The following is a 27,959-nucleotide window of genomic DNA, read 5'->3' on the forward strand; positions in this document are numbered from 1 at the left end:
CTCAGTGAGGTTACTAGAAGCGACAGGTACACAGCTTCTCTTCAAAACAGGCCAGCTATTTAGGTGCCTAAATATGGCATCAGGTCCCTAAATTCTTGCCTACACTAGAAAGGGCTTGCTGGTTTAACTCTCCTAACAAACCTTCCTAGCATAGACACGGCTTATACCAGTTCCCCAAGCAAACTAGCCAAAGGACTTCTTTGCTGGCATTACTGCATCTACACTAGGACTTTTGCCAGCACAGCAACATCAGTAAAAATAAATAAATAAATCACACCCCCTCACTGAAATAGCTAAGCTGGCAAAAGCTTTAAGTGGAAACAAGACCTAACTTTGGGCATATTCTGGCCATTCTTACACAACAGATCTGGTCGAACACTGCAAAACCACCAAACACAAATATTGATTTGAATTCTGAGTTTGATCCCATTCATGCCTCTTATTTCCATTTCACAAACATTTGGAATTTTTTGCCCAATAAAAATTATCCAGCATAGTGTGATTTTCTTCATACAAACATCTGGGGGATGTCTTTTCTTTCTATGAATATCAGTATGCACAGGCAAACAGGGGTATTTGTTTAACAACAAGGACATTTGCTGTTCATTATTCATTCTTTACTGGTAATTATTCTTCTGTTTAAAAAGCTATCCAGTCAGGAAGCTGAAACAGTGCTATATGACTTACATGATCAATAGTATACCATGAGTAAAGAACAGTGAACAGTTCATTAACAACCCACAGGCTGAACTTTGTGCACGTAAATTATACGGTGAAATTACCTATAAATACAATTTCACAAATCAGTGTTGGTTTATGGACAGAAATAAAGGGCTAAATTTGTTGGATAATGCATTTCCAATGAGTAATTCAGACAGCTACATTATACAGAGATTATTTCCATTATTATGATTCACAATTATAGTGATGGGAGTAAAACAGTATTGCCAACCTCAGTTGTTCAAAAATCATGGATTATCTTAAAAATAATGAGATGATAAATATTGGGTTCTTTTTATTTATCTTCTGGTTTTCAAGCCTTTTGAATACACTCAGATCATATACTGTAGGTTCTCTCTGCAACCACTAAGGCTAGAAACTCAATTTAAAAAAAAAGTTGAGACTCTCCTGAAATCTTCTAATTCCAGAAGCTGAAGCTTTATGAAAAATGCTAAATATTGTGAGGGTTGCAAACTAATTGCATGAGTTGGGACTGAAAAGGGACTGATTCTCACAAAGTGGTCCAAACCTAAAGGAGACTTGAGCCTTAAGTTCTTAAAATTTTCCCAAAGTACTGGGGTATTAGGAGAATGCTTTATGGGAGGGTGGTATCTGAAAGCCCATCTCTTGAAATATAATGTTGCTTTTATTAGTGAATCGATTAGTTAATTATTCCCAGATATTTGAAGATACCCAGAATATCTGCTTACTATATGTTTATGGTGAGGAAAGTACCTATGTATAAACAGCACTTTCTTACTCAGTAAAGATGTTTCCTTAGGGTATTGAGTGTTAGATCTGTGCAGTCTAGTGACAAAATTAAGCTTTTACTACTTCATACCCTGTTAGTTCTGCACAGCCAATACAAGAATGGAAGAGTAAACTGGATGCTATTCTGGCTCATGCATCAAGCCCCACCAAATTCATGGCCATGAAAAACGCATCATAGACAGTGAAATCTGGTCTCCCCCTGTGAAATCTGTATCGTATAGGATAAAAGCACACAAAAGACCAGATTTCACGGGGGGGAGACCAGCATTTCTCAAATTGGGGGTCCTGACCCAAAAGGGAGTTCCCGGGGGGTGTCACAAGGTTATTTTAGGGGAGTCACAGTCTTGTCACCCTTACTTCTGTGCTGCCTTCAGAGCTGGGAAGCCAGAGAGTGACGTCTGTTGGTCGGGCACCCAGTTCTGAAGGCATCACCCCGCTAGCAGCAGTGCAGAGGTAAGGGTGGCAACACTACACCATGCCATCCTTACTCCTGCACTGTTGCCTTCAGAGCTGTGTGGCCCAAGAGTGGCGGCTGCTGACTGAAGGCCCAGCTTGGTAGGCAACAGCACAGAAGTAAGGGTGGCAACACCATACCAGGCCATCCTTATTTCTGCACTGCTGCTGGCGGCGGCTGTGCCTTCACAGCTGGGCTCCGGGGCAGCAGTAGTGCACAAGTAAGGGTAGCAGTACCGTAACCCCCACTACAATAACCTTGCAGCCCCCCACCACACACACAACTCCTTTTCGGGTCAGGACCCCTACAATTACAACACTGTGAAACTGCAGATTTAAATAGCTGAAATAATGAAATTTACAATTTTAAAAATCCGATGACTGTGAAATTTACCAAAATGGGCCATGAATTTGGGTACCTACCATCATCAACAAAATTATTAAGTTTCAATTGTCACATCTCTATCACTAGCAAAAAAAGGTGTGATGCGGGGGGTGGGGGGAATGATTGACTTTATATTCCAAGTTTGTGTTTGCACTTTGCAAATTTAACAACTAGGAAAAAATAAACATCTTTTACTTGTAAACTCAAACAATAATAAAACCTAACTGTTATACAGTGCTTTTCATCAGAAGATCCCCAAGTGCTTTACAAAGGAGGTCAGCTTCACTATCCCCATTTTACAGATGGGGGCATTGAGGCCCAGAGGTGAAGTGATTTGCCCAAAGTCACCCAGCAGGGAAAAGAACCCAAGCCTCTCCAGTTCCAGTGCAGCGCTCTGGCCCCTAAACCACATTCCCTATGGATATGGTATGCCTACGGGATGGATGCTGCCACGAGAAAACAAACATGGAATCTCCTCATGCCCTTCTTAAAAACATCACTTTCCAGAACAGAACCACACTTTAAAGTAATTATGACTCACTCAGCGTTCACAAGCTCACACTTGAAAAGTCTTCCATGGAGAACAATGGAGAAGCTTGACATCTTGTCACCACAGGCATCTGTCTATGGTACTTATATGGTCCCCATTACAACAGACTCTGAGCTCCTCATAATCTTTAATGTGTCTATCCTCAACACCCCTGGGCAGTAGGGCAGTGCTATTATTCCCATTTTACAGATGAGGAGCGGAGGCTCAGTTAGGATAAGTGTGACTTGACCGAGGTCATGCTGGAAGTCTGTGATTTGTAGCAGCAAATTGAACCCTGGTCTCCCAGTTCAAAAGCCTAGGGCTCTAACCACAAGACTATCCTTCCTCTTCCCATCTATATCTATCTATTTATCGCAGAGCACGTGTGCATATGAAATACAGGGAAAGGTTATCCTACCATCACTGGAGATCAGGAAATGTGTATTGCCATGGCAGCACTCTACACCTATTGTTCTAGGGGTTCACTAGCAGAAGCACAAGACTGAGCAAATAATAAATCTCTGGACTTTCACCTTGCAACTCTGTGAAACGGTTTCATTTTCACATACATAAGGGCAAACTAAAATCTCAGCTTTCCCACTTGAACTGTCTGCAATGTCAATCAGCTCCTCTGTAAAGCCCCTTATGGGATATGACTGGCCAGAGAGCATGTAGGAGGACAGAAAAACACAGACAGACACATTAATGGAGCAAGAGAGAAACAGAGAAAGAAACAGGAGTGTGGAAAAGAAAGAACCCATTAAAGAATGGGCTCATCCTTTGTTCTATCCAGTGTGGGAGAGACTCAAGTTTGTGCTTAAGAATCAGGGAGATATGTGACAAACACTCGACCAGCTGCTGATTTCCCCATTTGCTTTTCTTTCTTACTCTCCCTCTTTGTTTTTTATCGTTGAGAAACCCATCCTCCCCAAAGGCAATCCACAAAATCTAACTGATTCAGCTAACAAGAACTGCACTGAAGACTCTCTGAACTCATGGAGGGTGACAGTATCCTAGGCTGTAGAATGGCCCCATGCAGCCAGGATTCTTTGCTTCAAACCACGCCTATAGGTGGCTGCCATGGGATGTACCACAGAGAAAAAAAGAAATGAGGCTAGAAGCCCTCATCTGCCCCCATAGCTCACTGTCTCTGTGGTCATGCATGATTCTCCCCTCCCTAGTCTCCCCTGCCTATGAATCAGGGTGATTATAACTTTGCTCCATTCACATGTGACCCCAACCCAACATCAGCGCAATGTGTAAATCGTCCCCAGCCCAATCTGCTTCCTAAGCTTTTTGAATAATGTTAACAGAGGGCCACGCTTCCACCAGTGGAACAATGGTGGAGGAAAAAAACATAACTATAGCCAAGAAGAGTCTGGACCTAAATTTTCAGAAATGACTAGAGAGGCTTCAGTCAGCGAGTATTCAACATGAAACACATCAAAGGGGTTAAATTTTCAGGGGGCAGGTGCTTAGCAATTTCTCCAAATCAGGCCCCCCTTAAGGAGTTGGGTGACCCAAATCACTTGTCACTTTTTAAAATCTTGGCTCTGGTTCTAAAATTGATCTGGTCCAAAGTATTGTTGGGGACTTTCTCAAGCCAGGTCTATACAATGGAGTGCCCCCACAAAGCATCTGGTTATTTATGTGACTAGAGCAAAGACCCACTCACCATATGATCTTGGAATTTCTTTCTTCTTTCACCCCCTTCCCCACTGCAGTGTTGTACTGACACAATAAAGCTGTACCACATCGCCGTTCTGTAATCTACCTGTATTTATGTTTCTGAGCACTTACCATGTAGTTAAGAGTAGGAGGTTCCATTTTTCCCTAGTCAGTTTCCCATTAGACACCTAATATTTGGAAACCATCAAGTTTAAGTCATTGCTCAAGAAACCAAAACTCCAAGACCTAACCTGGAGTGGGAGGAATTGTTTCTCAGTCCTAACACCATCACCTAACACCTGCTCTCCTGCTGGACTCCTCAGATGCCACACCAGGTATTCACTCCGCCTTTTGGGAGACCAACACCAGAGGTTATGTCCATTTCACTAACAGCCCAAAGGCCCTGTCAGCATTACAAGCGTCAGCACTGCTACTTTCAGACTTTTGAGACGGGTATTCTAGACTGTCAACTTCCACCTTACCGATGAACATGAGGCCTAGCGTCTGTGCAGGGCCTGGGTGAATAGCCTTTGCGCACCGCCAGCTCAACTCTGCATGTTGCAATTTCCGACGGACCTGGACTGATGCAGGAGTGGGTGGGCAAGATTCTGTGGCCTGCAATGTGCAGGAAGTCAAACTAGACAATCACAATGGTCCCTTTTGACCTTAAAGTCTATGAGTCAATTCAGAGAGTATAAAGTGTGAAAAATTCATGCAAATCACAAATAAATTGGAGGAAACCAAGATGTGTTCACAGATATTCTGTGAGAAGGAAGAGAAGGTATGTCAATTATTCACTGTAAATTATTCACTCAGATCTGTGAAATCCCAAAATGCTTTTCTGAAGCATCTTCATTTTACAAAAGGAAAAACTGAGGAAGAGAGAGATTAACGAACATGCCCAACATCACACAACAAGCTAGTTGGACAGACATGAATAAAACAGAGGAATCCTGACACCCTGCTCTAACCTCCAGACAAAAAAGACACATAGGCTGCTGGAATTATATGCAATACTGCTGTCCTAAACAATTACTAATGGACAATGTTCAGGAAACCTCTCTGGAGCATGACTGCAGTCCAGGGTTGCCACATGGTTCTGAATGCTCTGTTCTCTACCACATCCTGTTCTATGTGGCCACTGCTCAGGTATTCAGAAACCTAAATACCCTTGCAACATAGAGAAACTTCCAAAGGTTTAATCCATCAGGACTACACTAGAAATAGGGTCATTAAAACAAAGGATTGAGCAAAAGGAGACGTGTGTAACACCCACACCCACACCCACCCTCACCAGCAAGAACTTAATTATTTATCTGGCTTATGAGATATTGTCTGGACCTCTTTAACCTAGAAAGCCCATGAAAGCAACAGGCTCTTTGCAAGATCCCAGCTGGTTCAGTTAGAATTGACTTTTTCACAGTATTTTTGGCATGAATGCTACTTCTCCAGGCTGAACCAAGGATGTGCCATGGTGCACTGTTTTAAATTAGTAGTAGCATTGCAGTGTGCCTAAGATCCCCAGTCAGGAACCAGGCCACCTCACTGTGCTAGGCACTGTACAAACATGCAGCAGTTTATCAGAAATGTTTGTGTCCACTTAAAGTATGGATGAAAGTTCAGGATGGTTCTAAATGTTGTGTTCTGGGGTTACTATGAACTCCTTAAATCAAGGTACTGAAACTTGATAATGAGGTACCTCAAACGTTGAGCTCTATTGATAGCATCTGCACTGCATAAGTGTTCCATAGCACTGCATCAACTTCTCAAGTCCCATCTCTGGCATGCACTGATCGCAACATAAAATCTAGGATGAATTCTCTGCGGGAAGTCTCTTGTTTAGTTTGCTCCAGAACTCAGGTCAGGAACTTGAAATGCATGTCCCAAGATATGATACTAAATCTGCCTGAGCTGGTTCACTCATCCCTACTAGCTGCATGAAACTCATTGACTTTCTTTGTAAAGTTTGTGCAAACTTTTCTCATCAGTTTCACTTTGGGTGAGTTCAAACGTTCACAAGTTTCACTTGGAGTTCCAGCTTCAAACAAAACCCCAAAACACAGAGAGAAATCCAATCAAAGTTTTGCTTGGTTTTAGCTTAAAACTATGAAAGAACATTTAACCTTGCCTGGTTTCCACCAGAAAGCATAAAACAGCCCTGATTAGCTCAAAACAAGACCTCCATGTATATGTGAAATTCAGCTCAGGTTTGCCACAAAGTTGGAGAACCTTTTGCCCCAACCGTCCAGAGTTTCAGTTTTGTAATTAAACCCGGACTGAGGCAGCCTCTTTTAAAGGTTGTAATGAAAGTTTTGCACGAACTCCAACTTATAGATACACACATATGCACCAAAATACAGTCAGACACATACAGCGTCTGCCTAGTTTTCAAATGGTGCTTTTGAGAGCAGAAACTAGTCCAGAAAATTTACCATCTTCAAAGCGCTTTACAAAACATAAATCCAATCAGTTTGCACAGCATCTCTGTTAGGATTATCACCACTGCACAGACAGGGAAAATGAGAGAGCGCGAGATGGACTTCTCCAAAGCCCTACACTGAGTCACTGGCAGAGTAGAGACTAGGACTCAGGAGATTCTGGCTGCTAGTGTTATCACCTGATCATTGGACAACAGTGACTAACCCATTCCTGACATGGAGAGCTCTGCTGGAGTGCACATAATGTGCGCGAAGAGTCTGTTTATTTAGCCTTTCTATTCAAGCACAAAGAGGACAAGAACACCACACACATTACACAAGTGCGAAGCCCTGTCCTCACTCACCTCCCCCCCACCTCAGCCCCTGAAAAACTCTCCGCTGTTCCTGTTCACTCCCAGAGTTTTGAATCTGACCCAAGGAACAGCCATGACGAACGCTTTTTGTTGTTTCCATAGTGACCAAGGCCTGCAATAGAACCGGGAGTCTACGCTTCAAATGCCAAAATGGATTGACCCACTTTGAAAAATATAATAATAAATAATGCTTTACAGACCTTGCTGACCAGAGTCCGTTCAGACCCTCAGATGCCTCTATAAGGTGGTCCTGAGAAGTTACTGTAGATCACACTAGGTGACAGAACAAAAGCGATCCAGGAGGAGAACAAGTCAAGTCCCTTTATGGGATACATGGGTCAGGGAACATCTTTACATTCTGTGTCTGTACAGTGCCTAACACAATTGGGTCCCAGTCCATAGCCGGGGCTTCAAGGCACTACTGCAAAACAAATAATAAACTAATAATGAGGGGATAGCTAGAGAAATAGGGAGAATTTCTGCTCCCACCTGCACTCAAGTCAATGGAGTGACTGCATGTGCCCTGGTTTAACATAGCACAGAATTAGGCCCTGCATCCAAGTGGCAGAAAAAGAAAACAGTCTATCCTCATTACTTAGCATATAGAGAAGTTAACTGGTCACATTAACTGGTAACTCCACTAAAGCCCATTAAATGAAATGACACTAAGAATGAATTTGATCGCACGGATGATGAGACGAAAAACCACCTTCTACTGGAAGATTGTCTGGAAATGTTTGTATCCATGGACAAGTGGAGAATATACTGAACAGCAGTGTTTGTGAATGTTTACAAGTGACATCCATGTTCTAGGAGCTATGCTTGCATCTCTTTGAGCAATAGAGAGACCCTCAGTACCACCCCTCTTGTCCTCCGGGGGTAACTCAAGCAGAACCACTGGTTTTGATTGAGTTTTCTGACTAATTTTGAACCCAGGATGTTCAAGTGGTCTTGGAAATAGGCAAAATGAGTTTGGCTATCTTAATATATACTGAAATCACACCACATGTCACTAAAATGAAGCCATCTCTGGTTAAAAAGAAACCATTTAACAGCCCATACCAACACTACCCTTAAAACGGTATTCTGCAGCAATGGTCCAAAACAATATAGCTTATGATTGTGATATTGCAGCATTTTGAGCTATTACTGTAAAATGATAGTATTATTTTAAGTAACGATACCCAATTGTTTAAGAGAAGAAGTGAAGAATATTAAATCAATTTGAACGTGCCAGATGAAGAATGTGAGCTAGAATTTATCCAGGATGGTGATCATTACATTGCAAACAGTACCAAGGAATTTTTTTTAATGTCCAAGACGTCTCATTTGAAAAAATGGCAACTTCAGCCACACAATGCTCTCAAGCAACATTGGGGTCACTCGTCATTATTGAAAAGGAAGACCGCCACCTGCTGAATAACCAACACCACTTCCTGTAGCACCTGGTGTTCCTAAGAGGTCTCCCAGCTAAGCCTTGACCCAGCCCAACCCGCTCAGCTTGGGAGAACTAACAGTATCCTATCCTCACAAATAAGAGAATATTTAATATCGACTTCATCTGCACATCCGACAAGAAAGTATAAAACTTAGTTTAAATTTTAAAGAACAAACACACCGAAGCTACTATCCCTACCTCTGGCTCCCCCAGTTTGTCCTGTCTGCTAGACTGTAAGCTCTTCATGGCAGGGAACAGTGGTTATTTGGGAATATTGTACAATGCTGAGCGCACTGGGCTTGATCCTGCAAGGTACTGAGTTTCAAGTGCTTGTGTAGTTCCATTGACACACCTGAAATTAAGCACTGGATCAAGCCTACAATTGGTGCTATAAAAAATAAAAATACAATAATAAAGAGAACATGAAATCATAGTACCTTGGGGCCATTCAGAAAGGCTAATGTCAAAGCAATATCTCTTTATGGACTAGGAGAGAAGCATCTGGTCAATGAATAAATAAAAAGTTAGTTCCATGTTCAAAAGTTAGACATGGACCCTTGTTATAAATTGTTTCCTCCACTTTCTACTTTGACATGGGTAGAACATGCCATCTATCTAGGTTTCTGTCATCTACTCATTATAGTTAAGTGAGCCAGTCGGAATGAAATATGAAGCAATGAAAAGCACTGCTCAAATTCAAACTAAAATTCAAACTGAAACTTGTGAGAGATTCCAAAATACTTCGTTACTTCCCCTTCCATTCCCTGGCCTTTTTTTTCCCCCCTCTTCATTTTTATTCCATCTCTGCCCTCCTGGATTCTACCCAAGTGAGAAGTGCCACATACAGGTGAGACAAACATTTGTCAAGTATACTTAGCTCTGCCTTAGCTCAGGGAGACGGACGAGAGGAACTTGAGGTCCCTTCCAGCCCTATACTTCTGTGATTCTTCTGAGTGAGGCTGCTCTCAGGGTTTCTGACCCAAGAGGGAGCAGAGATCTCTTGAGATTTCACAAGATTTCCTGCCCAGCTTTACACACCAAAGAAGTTTGTGATTATTCAGATCTGATACCAAACTGCATGTACTTTGCCAATCCCCTGAACTTTCTGAAGTTCACCTATTTTTGCTACTCACAGTTTACGCAGGAGATTCCCTGACCCCCAGTCTCCATGAGCTGAACTCACTTGGCAGAACTGAAATTGAGGATACTGCTCAGTGATTAGAGGCGAGTGAAGGAATCTGGTGCTCCACACAGTATATACATGAGACAGCATGGCCCAATGGGAAGGGTCTTGGACAAGGAGTCATGAAACCTAAGTTGTGTTCCCAACTCTGGCACTGATTCTGTGTGTCACCCTCAATTACCTCTCTGTGCCTTGGTATCTATGTCTATAGAATGGAAGATATAATTGCACATATTTGGAAAGTGCTTTGGGGGGGCAGTCTATGGATGAAAGAATACTTATTATATAACCAGCTTACCAGTGATTGAGCCCAGGCTTGTGTCTAACACTTAAAGGGGGCAAGGATCAATGCTTTATATATACACGGGCAAAGAATTTCAGTACAGCTGAAAGTTAACAGATTGGCAACCCTCAAGATTGAAGTCATCTATCTACCCACAAAGCAGAGAGTGTACTGGGAGCAGCAGCATAAACTATACCATCACCAATGTGCCTCAACCCTGACTTGAAGGTCACCACCTCCAGTGGAAAGATCAGAGTTACTCTCTGCAGTTTCCCTGCAGAAACTGTTAACAAGGTGGATAATAGTGCCATCTCTGAAGGTGGCTTTTCTGTGATATGGACTCGTGTCCAGTGGAAACAGGGTTGAGACTCACTAACTCATTTCATGCAGGCTACCAAACAGCCATCAGATGATGATAATGTTTGGTCACTCCCAATCTGGATTGGCTTCTGAGTGGAAACCTAAGAATGAAAATCTCTATATATACACACCTTCAGCCTACCGCCCAACCTTCCCAGTCACCCATGTCTAGTAGCAATATATTACTGTTATACAGACTACCCTTTGGGGGAAATCATATAAATTTAACAGGGTGAAACCAATAGGGTTGTACAGAAATTACACAGGATTCTATGAGCATCTCTCTATAAACCTATCGGAGTGTGGGATCCTTTTGACAGAATTTTTAAACAACTCTATAGACTTAAACAGAGAATTAGATCCTGGCCATAGAATTCTAGAAGTTGGTTTAACATTTCCATTGGAAAGGTTTTCATTCTGTATGAAGTTCTACAACATATTTACATAGGCACAAGATAAGATTAATCAAATTTCATGCTTCAAGGTTCACTGCAGGTGTCAAGAAGGAATTTGCCCTCCACCCACTCACAGCATTGCATAGTCAGTCAAATGTATTCTTAATAATGCCGTTGCTTTTCTGTGAATGCTCTGATATTGGTCACTGCTAGAGGTAAAACATCAGACCTGGTGGATAAAGGGTCGGATCTCTCAAGGAAATTCCCATCTTGCTGTGTTTGAAACAGAGCACTACTTGCTCCCCCCTTCCCAGCCCACAGTGGCTAGCATTACTTCTGGAGATCGCAGGGAAGAGATGGGAGATGCTTTCAAAGCACCAGCAACAGTCTGGTAGCAGCGTAAAGTAGGATGGTGACTTGTACTCCCAACCTCAATTAATGATACTGTCAACACAAAAATCATATTTTTGTCAAGCACTGTTCACCCTGAAGGAGCACAAAGCACTTCACACATTATTTACTGAAAATCCCATTCCCACTACTGAAATACAGCCATGTCTGTGGTAGAGTAAGGCAAACCACCCACCCGCACATGATGTGATGCATCAACAGTGGAGGGAAATTTGTCTGTCAAACTTCTTCAGAGATGTGCTTAGCAGACAGGTTAATGAGGTTATTAGCAGACTACATTCTCCACTGAACAGTCCCCACCCAGGCAGGGGCACTGAACTCAATGTCTATTACTTAATAAGGATGAAGTGAAACTAACTGGGATATGAATTTGGACTGAACTTGGGCTCCCTGTCTCCCCACTACAGAGTTGACACAGCTCTTGCGGTTTTATCGTGAGTCTCGGAATATTTGGTACTTTTCTGAAAGGCCCAGAACCTGGGGTCCCTGTGCTTACAGGAGAATTGCAGCTTTCATTAAAAAGAAAATATATATACATTCCTAGCTCTCCTGGTTGTGGAGAAAAATTGCAACCAGAGTGCACCCTAAAGGTTATAAAAGCAAAAGACAAATAAAAAGAAACCCAAATTTTATTTTTCATCTCGTGATTGGGGGAAGCGGGGCGCTGTGGGGGGCATGAAGGGCTGACTTGATTTTTCAATGCTTGGAACAGGCGATACTGTCCCTATAGCAATATTCATGGGTAGGTATGCAGAGGAGTTGCCACAAAAATCCAATTCAATGCTAAATAACAATGCTGTTCTTTGGACGGAGACCTGTACGTACACCTCGCAGTGGTAACAGTATGACTACATAAGGTGAATGACCAGGTACCCTTCCTTCCCATCCTACTCCCCCTCCCGCAACGTTCCCCCAACAAGGAGAAAACTGTAATCGGGGAAGAGGATGAACCTAGCAATGCTAGAGTCTTCCTGGACACATTGTATTCTTCTGGCGGGGGCGGAGGGATTGGTAACAGATTGATGAATGCCTAGAGGCGCCTCGTGCCACATCATGCTAGTGACAACGTGGGGGTGGATAGGGAGATTGTCTTTTCCAGGACAGGAAGATGAAGCAAGAGGCTGACATCCTCCCACTCAGTACCTGCTGCTCATATGGATCGTCTTTCATAGGCTAATGGAAGATGCTGTGATCTTCAGAACTGGTTAATGGGGATCAAATCGATTTCCTCTGCTGGTCACCTGATGCTGCTCCAATTTACTGTCCTGGAAATATCAATATTCCAGTCCCCCATCCCCCACACACACCCTGCCTGGCAAAGCAACACTCTCAAGGTAAATGTTAAAAGACAAGTTAAGGGGCTGCCCAGTGTCAGAAGCCAGCAGTGCAGACACATGGAATCAGACAGAGGTGAAAACACCTATTAAGTCATCCACAGGCCACCCCTCATAGGCGACTGGTGCAGGATTCAGAGTAGCAGCCGTGTTAGTCTGTATTCGCAAAAAGAAAATGAGTACTTGTGGCACCTTAGAGACTAACAAATTTATTAGAGCATAAGCTTTCGTGAGCTACAGCTCACTTCATCGGATGCATTCCGATGAAGTGAGCTGTAGCTCACGAAAGCTTATGCTCTAATAAATTTGTTAGTCTCTAAGGTGCCACAAGTACTCCTTTTCTTGGTGCAGGATTGTTTTTCATACAGCATATTCTCTCTTGCTTTGTCCAGCTTTAGTTTTAAATGAATCAGGCAGCTGAGAGGGGAGGAGGGGCAGGTGCTTCTTTTGACCGAACAGTTCCCAGCCTGACAGAAAATTATTCCTAAAATTCAGCATTAAGTTTCCTTTGCTTAATTTCATATTGCTGGACCAAAGTCGCCAGCTCCAGTGTAACTCACTCAGTTAAAAGGACTTACCCCAGAGATGCATTTGGCTCACACAGTGTATGTCTGTCTCTGTTAAAGAACAGAGCAATTTCTGCGACAGAAAGTGCTATATTATCAATCAGCTGATTACGGAAAAGCAAATCATTTTTCTCAGGGCAGGGGATTTATAAGTGTCCCACTATTGCTAAACACTGACAGTACATTCAGTCCTGCTTCCCTATCATCCCCCTATCAGACACAAGCCACCTGTGTGAACCCTGGCCTGTAAAATAATACCATACACACACTGCCTTCCCCCATCATTGCAAATAATATAAACAGGGGAGGATGGAATGCAAAGAGGAGACAGAGAGTGTGCGTGTGTTGTAGCCAGGGAGCACATGGGTACACACACATCCCTGCAGCAGCTCTGGCTGCTGCTCCATGACGCATTGCTAATTCAACCATCTATCTGTCTTGGGTCCCCTTCTACCTCTCTCAATCCTCCCAGATGTTTAGACCTGCAGCAGCCTCCTTTCTGAGAGCTGGAGCAGGGGGACAGGGGCTGGGAGAAAGGAAAGGGAGGGTTGGCAGGATCCGACTGATCATGTCATTTTCAGCAACTGAAATCACTGCTTCAGCAATTCCACTGCAGGGGGTGGGGGTGAGGGGATTACCCCAACAAAAGGAAAAAACAAAGCATCTCTGCAACATGATGTCACACTCACTGCTAATCTCCCACCGAAGAGAGACGAGCAGCAGCAACCAACATGGACTCCGGATTTAATCTGCCTGGAAAGCGTATGTTCAGGCAGGAGATTTCTTCCTCCACCCCCAGCAATCCTGTGCAAGCCCACAGCGCCCAGAAAGTCTCTCCCCCCATCCACATACGCTGCAAACAGAGCGCACCACACACAGAGGGGCAGAGAGAGACGCACAAGCATCAGCAGAACGAAGAGGAGAGGAGCACTAACCTGGTAGCCATTGGGGACCGTAGCACAGCGCAGAGCCGCTAGGAATTCATTCATTCATGCAGTGGTGTGTGGGGGGAGGGTACTCACCTCCTGGACCATTTCAAAGCCCTTCTCTAAAGAAAGAGGTGGGTGGGGGCTCAGTGGCTGAGCGAGCCCCCTCTGTCTGCAGCCCTGCAGAGCTCTGGGGTCCCTGGCATAGCTCCGTCTCTCCCCCTCCCCCACCACCCTAGTGATGTGGGCTTTTTGGTTATTTTATATATCTATCTATTGTTGGGCTGTATGTATGGAGGGCGCTCTGCCTCTCTCCTTGTCAGAGTGTCTCACACACAGCTGCTTGCTCCCTCTCACACGCACACACACATCCACACACACGCACAGAGTCTGCTGGCTGGCTGCTGGTCAGTTTACATAACGCAACCCCTTTGGTGCAGTCAGCCTCCTCAATTATTCACGTCTGTCCTGAATGGTACATTGCCAGGGCTCTGGTTTTATACAACACTCCCCTGAACCTCAGAGAGAGTGCCGTCCAGCCAAGATGAAGCTTACAGGGGGGTTTGCAGGGACACCTCCCCATTAAAAATCCTATGCGTGTACACACACTAAATATACCCTGTGGAATCTCCAAAGCTTGTCTTTCACCAACAGAAGTTGGTCCAATAAAAGGTATTACCTCATCCATCTCGTCTCTCTCCCACATATATATTATAGCCATACAGACACTCCCCGGGTTACGCAAGACACTACTTACGCAAATTCGTACTTATGTGAAAAGTTTTGCAAGCTAGAAATAGGAGGGTTGGGGTTTTTTTGGCATAATGTTCGGGTATACATTTCCGACTTGCACAAAATTCGAGTCATGCAAGGCTTCCCGGAACGGAACGATTGCGTAAGTCGGGGAACATCTGTATATCCCTACCGGTTCCTCTCATCACCACTACTTCAGACTATTAAAACTAATGGGAGAAAGTTCAAAACCTATCTGACTTTTACACCACCCAGGGCTTGTCTATCTAACAGAGACGTTTTAGCTATTATACCAGTATAGTTAAACAACAGTTATACCAGTCTATTCCCCAGCACCAAATCTCATGGGAGGTTTTTTTCAGATTATCTTAACCCCATCCCTTTCAAAGCAACATAAACTAAACCCAAAAAAAGACCCTCTTATATGAAAAAAGGGCTTGTCTAAACAGCATAATTAATTACAATAGTTATTATGCTTTCAAGTCAATCCCAACCTTAATCTGAAATAATTCGCAAGTGTAGACACGTCCTTCCAGAGTGTCCAAGAAAGGGGTTATGTCCGTATAATGACGGCTGTTTAAATTCACATCTTAGCTTATACAGTATGACTTTGGGCTCCTAGCTTCCTTTTGTTGCATTTTACCCACTCCCCATCATGACTGGAGTGGGTCAGTTTCTCTTTTGTTTATAATCATTTACACCTTTCACTTCCAAATGTAGGAAGGGGCTGATCCCTCAAGGTGCTAAACACCATCAACTCTAGTCAAAATTACTGGGAGTGGAAGATGCTCAGTACCTCACAGGATTGGGCCACCCCACAATCCACTAATGTCTGGGCTGCAAATACTGTAGGGAATTTTAACTTGAAAATGCAGATTAGTAGAATTGTCTTCTTTTAACTTTAGGCAAACATTTCCATTATACATGGAATATCCATACACCTTTTTCTGGCTTATTTTAGTTCACTTCCAAACTAGATTTAACTAATTCAGCAAAAAGGAACTCATTCCAGAATAAGAGTGCCCACACACAAATTATTCAGGAATAATAATTCCAAGATAGTTATTCCTGAATAGCGACATCATTGCAGAGAAGCCCTGAGGCCCACCACAGGAGTAAACACTAAAATGAATCTTACCCCTCAGCCATCTTCAATTATTTTCCAGCAGTTTATTGTTAAACATTGTACATTAACAATACACACTATTTATTTGTTGTCAGTAGCATCTTCAATATGCTAAGCACCTTCCTAAACAGAAAAGTAGGCACAATCCTTGCCTCCAAGAGCTGACAAATAATAGTCTTGCCCATATATATACACACACATGCACACTCTTGTCTCATACTATCACAATGTTCACATTACTACACTGAGTAGCTTTGCTATGTTATTGCTGCGATTTAGCTCATGAATTACACCTTACCCTCCCTATTGTTTGTAGTACAGTACTGCCAATCCCAAGAATCCAAAAATCATGAGTCAGAGCCCCAAATCTCATGAGATTGGTTTAAAAATCAGAAGACTTTATTTAAAAAACCAATAATCTGGGATTTCTTTTTATTTGTCTTCTGGTATTTGAACTTGAGGGTCCACCCAGATCATGTTTTCAAGCTTTTCTATGCAACAATGTGAGGGCCAGAAACTTTCATGAAGACAAAAAAGGAAAACTGACATTCTCATGTGATTACAGGACTACAAGTGCTCGGACTTTGAGAGAAGCACCAAATAACATAAGACACGATAACAATTGTAAGAGTTGGCAACATTGTGAGTCACTTCACCTTATCCGGTAATATCTGAATTTAGCTACCATCTGTGCAAAGGATCCATAAAGGACAGAACTTTCCCCCCATGTGGAATCGCACTGACGTTCCCCGGGACAGGGTACAAGCCTCAGGATCCATCCACAGAATGAGGCTTTAGGTCCCAGTCGTGCAATTCTTTGTGCACGAGCTGACCTTGCACCAACATGGAGCCCCATTTAAGTCAAAGGGATTCCACAGAGCATAATGCAATGCAGAAGCAGAGCCCTAAGACTTTAATTTATTGGACCATATCTTAATGTTTTTTCCCTTCTGTGAAGTGCCTGGTACACTTCTGGCAACTGTATAAATCAATAATAAAAAGCACAATTGGTGGCGCTTAAGTACTTCCACAATACAAATAACAATACTAAACAGTAATACTGCAGTATCTCTCTCTCTCCAGGTACAAAAACAGGGTGGAACCATAGTGCCACCATAGTTAAGGTTGCATGTAGATTTTCATTTTAATGGGGTGAAAGCATTCTATAAAATCTATTTTGAGTTAGAGGTGTAATTTCAAATGTGTACAGTAGTTTATAAACTGCTTGAATTTTCTAGAGCATTACTGGAGGCAGGGGGACCAACATCCTCTCCCCTCCAAAACAAAAACAAAACAAAACTTGTTTACAATTATTTCAAAAAGTACCATACGGCCAACATTTTTTTGGTATCCAATGCTTTTGTATGACCCCTTCTGAATACGTAGTAGAGCAGTCTGAGGTGTGAAATAAAATGTGAGAGAGTCACTGCCATGCCTAGTTGGAAAGGATGTGTGTGAAAAGCTGCAACACATTTTGTATGAATAATTAGGTTTTTAAAGTGACTGTTTTTGAATGTCCATGTAAGAGGTATCATAACATAAGATATGACGACAGCATAGGAGTTATAGCAACGCAATAATAGAGCATTTAGGAGGATGCAGTGTTTCAGACATACTGCTTACTATTACTGTCCCCTAGAGGATGCAACTGTAATCTACCCTAACACACTGAATCTCATTCCCTCCCTCCTCCCGCTCCTTAGGGGCTAGACCACAGATTTGATTTAAAGAGTTTGCTCTTACCTTTGAGCTAATGAACCTGTTAATTTAGGCTGTACTAGAAGTTCATGCTGTTTGAGCCAGAGTTCACAGATTGAACCCCTGCAGACACATTTGGGGATTTGAATATCTACAAACCCCTAACAGTTGAAATGAGCTTTCCTGCTCAGAGGAGTGTGTAATCCATGCTAACAAAGTATGTGTGTTTTTGTCCCCCTCTAGTGGCTAAATGATATGTGACGATGCCGTTACTTAAGTCAATAACAGGGAAATGAGCCCTAGATGTTTGCATTTAGAGCAGTGATTTTCAACCTTTTTTCTTTTGCAGACCCCTAAAAATTTTTGAATGGAGGTACGGACCCCTTTGGAACTCTAAGGCATAGTCTGTGGAACTCCAAGGGTCCACGGACCACAGGTTGAAAACCACTGATTTATAAGCATGAGCTGCTACTGCTTTGGCAAAAGGACTAGGACCATTAGGACAAAGCCAGAAGCAGACTCATAAACCTCAGCATGTGGTGTTGACACTACTGAGTAATGAAGAGCCATGCTCCGTGAGCAAGGGATATACAATATTTTCACTAGAAATGATTCAGAGCATTCTGGATTAGTCACGGTATCTTGCAGTGATGGCATACAAAATGGGGTCAATATATTACAGCTTGACAATACTTTGGACATGCATTAGCTCATCTCCTCACTTACTCACTGCTGGCCCTGTCTGGCCAGGGCCATAGTCTTCCCCATAAAAGCCCCACATTCATGTACCTCCCTCCTCCGGTCTAACTAGGGCTCATCATATAAAACTTTAATGGTGACCTCAGTGTACTATAGCAGAATTATTTTCTCAATGAATGGACTGTGTGACAATTAAGAAAAGGAGTACTTGTGGCACCTTAGAGACTAACAAATTTATTAGAGCATAAGCTTTCGTGAGCTACAGCTCACTTCATCGGATGCATTTGGTGGAAAAAACAGAGGAGAGATTTATATACACACACACAGAGAACATGAAACAATGGGTTTATCATACACACTGTAAGGAGAGTGATCACTTAAGATAAGCCATCACCAACAGCAGGGGGGGGAAGGAGGAAAACCTTTCATGGTGACAAGCAGGTAGGCTAATTCCAGCAGTTAACAAGAATATCAGAGGAACAGTGGGGGGTGGGGTGGGAGGGAGAAATACCAGGGGGAAATAGTTTTACTTTGTGTAATGACTCATCCATTCCCAGTCTCTATTCAAGCCTAAGTTAATTGTATCCAGTTTGCAAATTAATTCCAATTCAGCAGTCTCTCGTTGGAGTCTGTTTTTGAAGCTTTTTTGTTGAAGTATAGCCACTCTTAGGTCTGTGATCGAGTGACCAGAGAGATTGAAGTGTTCTCCAACTGGTTTTTGAATGTTATAATTCTTGACGTCTGATTTGTGTCCATTCATTCTTTTACGTAGAGACTGTCCAGTTTGGCCAATGTACATGGCAGAGGGGCATTGCTGGCACATGATGGCATATATCACATTGGTAGATGCGCAGGTGAACGAGCCTCTGATAGTGTGGCTGATGTGATTAGGCCCTATGATGGTATCCCCTGAATAGATATGTGGACAGAGTTGGCAACACGAAAGCTTATGCTCTAATAAATTTGTTAGTCTCTAAGGTGCCACAAGTACTCCTTTTCTTTTTGCGAATACAGACTAACACGGCTGCTACTCTGAAACCTGTGACAATTAAATGCATCAATCTGCTGATACAAGGGAATGTGAGGTCACCATCAAGGTATTTCATGATAGAGTGAGTTAGATGAAATCAAGGTACATATGGTCTTCTAAGTGTACTGGAGATGAAGTGAATGCCTTTTGGAGTGTGTTATCAAGAGCACTCTAGGCAACGTGAAGATGGCAAGCAGTAAGACTTTCCCCTTAACTTGTTATTTTCATGCTTTTGAGGATTTGTGCCCATCCTGATGCAATCTTAACTGTCATTAATTTAGTTTTGTTTAGGATAATACACAAGGTAGGGAGAGCTTTGACCCAAATTGTGATGGGTGAACGACACACCTTTCAGGGTACAGAGAAAAGTTCAGCTACCAAACGACTTGTGTCTAATAAAATTGGGCACTTGTATTTCCAGCCCCAGATGGGAGTCGTGAAAATAAAAAGTGATTTTAAACAAAAAAAAAGTTCATTCAACTCAGACTTATTTCTAGTGATGTGTAAAGATCAAAATATTTGATAGTTCAAATAACCCAGAATTTCAGATGCTTTCCCAACCCTTATGAGACCTGCAAAATTTGGCTGGCACTCTCACAACAACAAGTGCTCTCATTACATTTCAGTCTCTTCCTGCTAGCACTCAGGTTAGAAATATTGTGAAGACAGCATCTTTCGTGGTATTTTGGTGGTACTAGTCTGGAACCAGGAAGTGCAGCGGACTCTGCAGAATGAAAAGTAATTGTGGGCAGTGGGGGAATTATTCAAAAATTTTTTGCAACCTAAAACTAAAAGTATCAGTTCAAGCTCGGTTTAAGTGCTGGGTAATTCTTATTTTATCTGAATTGGTTTGTGCCTACCCCTGCATTTTATGAATCTGGAAACTTCCACCTTCAATGATCAATGCTTCCTCAGTTAGGACCTCGCCTTTTTGAGGCTCAAGACCTCATCACTAGAAGGATCAAGATTCAGCACTTGAAATCAAAGAATAAAGAGTGGAGACAGGCCCAAATCCTAACCTTGGATCTCAAAAGCCCAAAGCTCTAGGAAGGTTTGGAATACAGCTCTCTATAATGCATCAAAACAAAACTCCAGCTCCACATAGTTCTGACTCCGGGGGGTTTGAAACCCAAACCTGGATACAAATTTTGTGGCTCAAGTCATACTCATCTATAGCAAGGACAAAATTAGCTAGATTTAGGATTCTATTTAGCTGTATTACTTAAGAATTTAATAATGTAAGCCCTAAGGTTAGGGCGAGGGTAGAGATGCTGGGCCAGGTTCAGCATTCAGCATGACCCACGGATAGTGTCTGAGGTGATGACCACAATGCAACCTAAAGATAAAGAGTTAGACTACAGGACACAAGGTTTTGGAACAGGGAAGGACTAGATTATGTCATAGGTTGTAACATAGCCAAGGCTTTGTGTCAAGGATTGCATAGTGACCAGACAATGTGAGCAGATTAGTGTTATGGTGCAGGCTGTAGGATTAGAGCTAGGGTTCAGGGTTGAGAACTAGCGTTAGCACTAGATATTTAATGCTGTAGAGATAGGTTCTTGAATGCTGAACGTAAACATAGTATGAAGTGTCCCCAAACCCTAGCACTAACTGGGGGAGTGACAGTACCACATAATTAATTAATCCTCTGGAAAGAAGAAAAAGACTCCCAGCAGGGGTACTCAGGTAATGCAGACCTGCTTTGAGGATGTTTTATACCGGCTGAGCACTTCTCTGGCAAGCTGCTTAGTGCTTACCCCGATGCGTGAGCTGTACTGCTGCTGACTACTGAAGTCAGGCATTCAGGCTGCTGGGGCTGGCTTCTGTTTTGCTGTCTCAGACCCAGCTGTAATATAAGCTTATTCATTAATATTGCACATCTCAGGTGATGGGAAATGATGCACCTGTCCAGGTAATTAAAGTCCGAGGCTGATGATGGATATGCGGGAGGCAGTCCAGTAACGGTACATTTGGGTCTATAAAGATACTGCTGGTGCTGAAGACAAACTTTGTGTTTAACAGGGACATTTCTACCCTCTTCACACAGGGCATATTTGAAGCATAAAAATGGACATTGGGATTTAAAAAGCTTGCTTATAAAATCTCCAGGAGGAATGAATGATCTGAATTGGAAACAAAGACCACCTCTCCTTTTGACTTCTGTCTCTTTGTCCAATTTCTGAACAGGACCTATTTTAAATGTTTAATGTCTTTTGATTTCCCCCCCCCCCACACACACACACACTTCTGTTTCTGGCCTTCACCCAAAGGAGACGTGTCAGAAATCTCATGAGAGGGCCTATCTTCAAGGGATCTCTAGCCCAGTTTTGCAATCTCAAGAGTTGCAGATCATCTGGATAGTATTAACACTTTGCACACAGATAGCATTTTTTTCATGTGAGGGTATCCAAATGGCTTTACAATAGGTAGGTATCATAATTCCCATTTCAAATGGGAAAATTGAAGCATGGATGGAGAGATAGTCTGGACCAAATCACAAAGCATCTCAGTGGCAGAGGCTGGAAGAGAATCGTAGCATCCCAACTCTATCCACTAGACCCTGCTATTAAATCCAAACTCTCAGCCCTGGGAGGTTAAACTTTTACTAGTCTCTATAAAGTAAACTTGTCTACTGAGCCACCCACACTATCTGCCTCCAGCTACAATATGTAGAAGTAAAAGCTCAGGCATGCACAGCACATTTAGTAACAGCTAGTGAACGTAATGTGGGAAAAGAAGAGAGAATTCAAAGAAAGTTGTCAAATGATGCATTTGTGGAATACGGAAGGAAGAATCCAAAGCTTCTTCGTGCCAGACACCACCCAAGAATGGGAGGGAAACCCCAGCAATTACGCCTTTAAGAGGCAGAAACCCAAAAATAGCTGACCCTAACCCTGACACACACAACTCCTGCTATCCAGACTACCTGCTCCCTAGTGTACAGAGCTGGATCAACCTGTTCCCCAATCCATGAAACAAGCAATTTTAAAACCAAAAGAGTCTGGGAAGATTCTGTCCCACTCCCCAGCGCAGGGGTGGGCAAACGTTTTGGCCTGAGGGCCACATCAGGTTTCCGAAATTGTATGGAGGGCCGAGTTAGAGCAGGCTGTGCCTCCCCAAACAGCCAGGTGTGGCCCGGTCCCCGACTGACACCCCCGCCCCGCTTCTTGCCCCCTAACTGCCCCTCCAGGACTCCTGCTCTGTCCACCCCCCCACTTCCTGTCCCCTGACTGCCACCGGACCCTTCTCCCCCTGCCACCCCATCCTCTTATTCCTGACTGTTCCCCCGTGACCCCTGCCCCATCCAACCACCCCTTCTTCCTGACAGCCACTGGAACCCCTGCCCCCATTCAACCCCCCTGTTCCTCACCCTCTGACCGCCCCGACCCTTACCCACTCCCCCACCCTCTGACCACCACCCTGAACTCCCCTGCCCTCTATCCAACCCCCCAGCTCCCTGCCCTCTTATCACACTGCCTGGAGGTGCTACAGCCACCCAGAGCACCAGGACAGGCAGCCGTGCTGCCATGCTGGAGCCAGCCACGCCACCGCGCAGCACAGAGCACCGCGGTTCTGCAGCTGTGCTGCCCGGCAAGAGTTTGTCGCCACGCTGCCCAGAGCATTGCACCGGTGGCACAGTGAGCTGAGGCTGTGGGGGTGGGGAAGGGGGCTAGCCTTCCAGGCCAGGAGCTCAGGGGCCGGGCAGGAGGGTCCCGCAGACTGTAGTTTGCCCACCTCTGCCCCAGCGCATAAAAATGCCTCTGCCCCAACTCAGAATGTTACACGAGTTCTAGCCTTTTCCCAATTGATGGAACAGGCTCAACACCCTTTCTAATATCCAGGGCAGGCTTTGCCCATTCTGAAGACCATTGTACAGGCTCTCTCTTTCCCTCTAGGCATATGAAATGGTGTCTGTTCCACATCAGATGCATGGAATGGGCCCAGCCTTCTTCCTGTGTATTATATGTGCCTTAGTCCCAGGGCACAGAACAGGCTCAGCTTTCTCCCTAGTTCATAATACTACCCACTCACCAGGGCACAGAATCTGCTCCTTTCCTGGTGCATGTTATGGAATCCATCGGCCCACCAGGACATGGATTCTGTTCCCTCCGTAACGCCGGACATTGTACAGGCTCCAATCTCTCATCAGGGCACAGAATTCTGCTTACTAGTTCCTGTTCAGTGCATGGAATGTGCTCTGAGCCCTCTCACACACAAACAGGCTCTAGGCCTTGGAACCTTGTACTTTTTCGGAGGCTCTGCGTCCACTCCCACCCTGATGCACAGGGCAGGCTCAAAATCTTGTGGGCAAAGAGAGGCTTTGCCAAGGCTCAGCCTCTGACCACTGCAGAGAGCAGGCGCTCAGACAGGTGCCAGATCAAGCACTCCCTTCTGAGTGCTCTGAACTGACAATGGCATTTTTCATGGCATGAGACACTGCAGCTGCCAAATGCTTGTGGGTTCCCACAGTAGCGGGGGAAGAAGGGGCAGGCAATCATTTGCTCAAAAGCACTGGGCGGAGGGGGAGAGAGAGAGAGAGAGATTGTTCTTCAGGAACAAAGTGTAACCATCTTAACTGGAACACACAAAGAGCCAGTTCTTAGTAAGAACTTAATCCAGGATTAACAAGAGGTCAGCTACCTCTGCCAGGAGACTGCACAAAAAGGGACTAATTAGCTCTCCTTAATGGCACAAAGGGAGCTGAAGGTACTCAGGGCAGCATATCCTACACCTCAGTAAAGTAACACAGAGCTCCACCCATAGTCCCCAACATGACACCCTGGGAATTTGCATGTGAAGAACCCCTTCCCAGAATTAGGAAGGATAGGTTCACACTAAGAAAAGGGGGTGGGGGAGACTTAGGTTAAGTATCAACACAACAAGATGTATGAGACTGGAACAAAACCTCCCAGTGGAAGAGCTAGAACCTCCGTTGCGTAGGACAATCATCTTCCTAAATAAGTTTCCCCATGGACCAGCTGTCCTCCCATTTGGGATTGCATAACATTCCTGGGGAGAATACAGCAACTGCCTTTATGGGCAAGTAATATCAGTGAGGTTATTTAAGGTGCTGTCAGCATTCTTTAATGTAATTTAACAGCTGGGAACAAGGAGGCACAGCATCAGGTGACCCGACATCTCTGCAGATCACAAACCAGTGTTTTATAGATTATTGGTGGACTGCAGGCCCCAGGCTGGGAACCAAGTGCTTGGAATATTAACAACGTAGACAGGACTAAGCACTAGGAAATGCACGGCAAGGAGTGGCCTAAGTGACCTATGTCTTCTCCATCTTGAATTTCTATGACATTCCAGGAAGACAGCTGTTTATGCAATGAACATCCATGGGACTCCCAAAGGAATGGAAGAGAGCCTTATCTCTTGAGACATTCAAAAACCAGACTGTATTTATGAGAACTAGATGGACTCTTTAGATACGTGGCTGAGTAACAAGTTTTAGATAAGGACGGCCAGAATCTCGAACTGGACTTTGTTTCAGGTTCAAGAGAATCATTTTCAGGACCAGGAGTGGCAAATGCTGAAATGCAACCAGCAGCACAAGGATCTTTCCAGGCACAGAAGAAGCCTAAATGCCACATATTTCATGAGAACAGCCCAATCTTGTGGAATTTCCAGGCAAGATTTCCAGAGGTATGTTTGAGGCAAGCGGCACAGAGCAGAAGAAAGACAAGGAGATAAACAGTGACACTGGTGAAATCTGTATCTGCAGCCAGCCCTGAGTTGTGTGACTTTTGACATGCCCCAGAACTGGGGCTTTTGCTATAAACAGATTCCTCTAATTATATTCTAGTTCCATTTCCCTAGAGAGGCCTCTTCCTCACAATCCCCATTTCACAGCCATATCAACAAATCCCTCCCTCACATTTCATACCATAGAGACCCTGCCATCACATCCAATAGCTCAATAAACAGAGACCATTATCAACAGAGACAACCCACTACGTATCATCCTCCAGTCAAACATCCGTCACATTACACAAGCCTATGAACATCAGCTCCCATCAAATGCATAAAAGCAAGAGACCCCATCAAATCCAAGTGTCTAAAAAAGGAGACATGCTGGCCCCATTCAGATACTATGCTGCTAGAGACAGAGAATGAGACGCCTATGAATGGGGACAGCCTCATCCATTTCCACATTCTGATTAAGCCACATCACACTCTGCATTCATTTAAGAGATGCGACCCTAACATTATAGTCACCCAAGAACTTTAGGCTTATTCTAGATTAATGGGGGAAAAAAACAACATTGTCTTCCAATACAGGAAAGCAACCCCTTCCTCTCCAAACCACTTTACCTTCAAAACTCCAAAAAATATTTATATGTACTTATTAATGATAGGGGAGCAGGAGATACTAACACTGCATTCCCTGCAGACACCAATTTCCTACACTTTACTCTTCACAGAACAGACCATTACATCATCTACTCTGACCTCCTGTGTATCATCACGGGCCACCAAATGGAACCCAGTGACTCTGAATGGTGGATGTTGCTTTTTCTAGGAGTCAATAGAAAGCAAAACCCCCAGGGGGATAATCTGTGCTGTACCTTTAAGAGGTACAGCTCAGATCTCACAGTCCAAGAGGAAGTGAGATTAAGGTGGTTTTAAAACACCTCCGTACCCTCTGAATCTAGGGCTGCTCCAGAGGGTGCAGAAGCTCCCAGTGTAACTTAAAAAGAAAAGGAGTACTTGTGGCACCTTAGAGACTAACAAATTTATTAGAGCATAAGCTTTCGTGAGCTACAGCTCACTTCAGATGCATCCGATGAAGTGAGCTGTAGCTCACGAAAGCTTATGCTCTAATAAATTTGTTAGTCTCTAAGGTGCCACAAGTACTCCTTTTCTTTTTGCGAATACAGACTAACACAGCTGCTACTCTGAAACCTGTCAGTGTAACTTAGAGAACCTTGGGGGCCTGTCGAAATTATGACGGCCCCCCGAGCTACCCTATGACAGAATCTCTGCAGTGCTGCATGATGTGGTCCTGCCCTCAATGCCCACTATGAGCCCCAGCATGCCCCTTACACCAGAGACCGTACAGCTGTGTTCTGCAGTTCTTCTACTAGAGCAATCCTCAGATGCAGAGCATTTAGAGCCTCTTTCCGCCACTCCAGCCCTTTTACCGATTGGAAAGAGGCCAGAGTGGAGGATCTTACCCAGAGCGTGGTATTGGGAAGCATTCTGTTGTTAGGGGCGTCTTTTTTTAAGAGAAACAGAATACTAATATTTTGATTATATATGGTCATCAAGGAAGCCACATGATGTTATTTTAAAAAGTTGAGGAATTAACCCTAGCGACCTGGCTAAAATCCTCAGCTGGTCAAAATTTTCCATATTTTGAGTTTTTGATAAAATAACCCCATCCCACCCCCCAAAAAATACTTTGATGAAAATTTTAATTGAAATGACATTTCAGGCATTTTTAGATCTGGTTGAAATCTTTCAGTAATGGAAAAATTTAATCAAAAAGTTGGCATTTTTAAAAGTAATAAAACAAAGAAAATACACATTTTTTAAAAATCCTACATTTTTATTAGTATTTTGTTTGTTTTTTACAAGCTCTCCTAAATTCAAACATTCCTCTTGCCTACATTCCACTGTCAGCTTCAACTGGATGTAAAAATCATCTTCACTTCTTGTCCTAAACTGTTGTGTCCTATTCCAGTGCACTGCTAAACAGCTGCTGCATATTTCACCCCAGAAATGGCTGCATTTCGCTGCTGGGTACCATGAACATGATACTGTATAACCCTGCTTTACCAGGCAATGGGAGGCTTGATTCAAATGAAATTAATAGGCAGCAGGTTTAAAACAAACAAAAAGTATTTCTTCATACAATGCACAGTCAACCTGTGGAACTCTTTGCCAGAGTATGTTGTGAAGGCCAAGACTGTAACAGGGTTCAAAAAAGAACTGGATAAGTTCATAGAGGATAGGTCCATTGAAGACTATTAGCAAGGATGGATAGGGATGGTGTCCCTAGCTCAGGGGTGGGCAAACTATGGCCCGTAGGCCGGATCTGGCCCGTGAGCAATTTTAAGCCGGCCCATGAGCCGCACCATGAGGCTCAGCCCCGCTCCGGTGCTCCGGCCGGGATACTGGGTCAGGGCTGCACCACATGGCTTGGCCCCGCTCTGGTGCTCCAACCAGGGTGCAGGGTTGGGGGCACACCACACAGCTCCCAGAAGCCATGGCATGGCCCCGCTCCAGCTCCTACATGCTCCAATGTGAGCTGCAGGGGCGCTGCCTGTGGATGGGGCAGTGTGCAGAGCTGCCTCGCCGCGTCTCTGCACAGGAGCTGGAGAAGGGACATGCCACTGCTTCTGGGAGTCGCTTGGAGCCTGCACCCCCTGATGCCCCAACCCCCTGCCTGAGCCCTGATCCCTCTTCCGCTCTCCAAATCCCTTGATCC

The 27,959-nt window shown here is 43.9% G+C and overlaps 1 protein-coding gene across 1 annotated transcript in view; it reads right to left on the reverse strand.

Annotated features, from left to right (window-relative positions):
* GRAMD1B (GRAM domain containing 1B) overlaps nt 1-27,959 on the reverse strand; it is a 281,545-nt gene that overhangs the window by 47,827 nt on the left and 205,759 nt on the right.

The sequence above is a fragment of the Dermochelys coriacea genome, chromosome 22, assembly GCF_009764565.3.
Source record: "Dermochelys coriacea isolate rDerCor1 chromosome 22, rDerCor1.pri.v4, whole genome shotgun sequence".
NCBI lineage: Eukaryota > Metazoa > Chordata > Testudines > Dermochelyidae > Dermochelys > Dermochelys coriacea.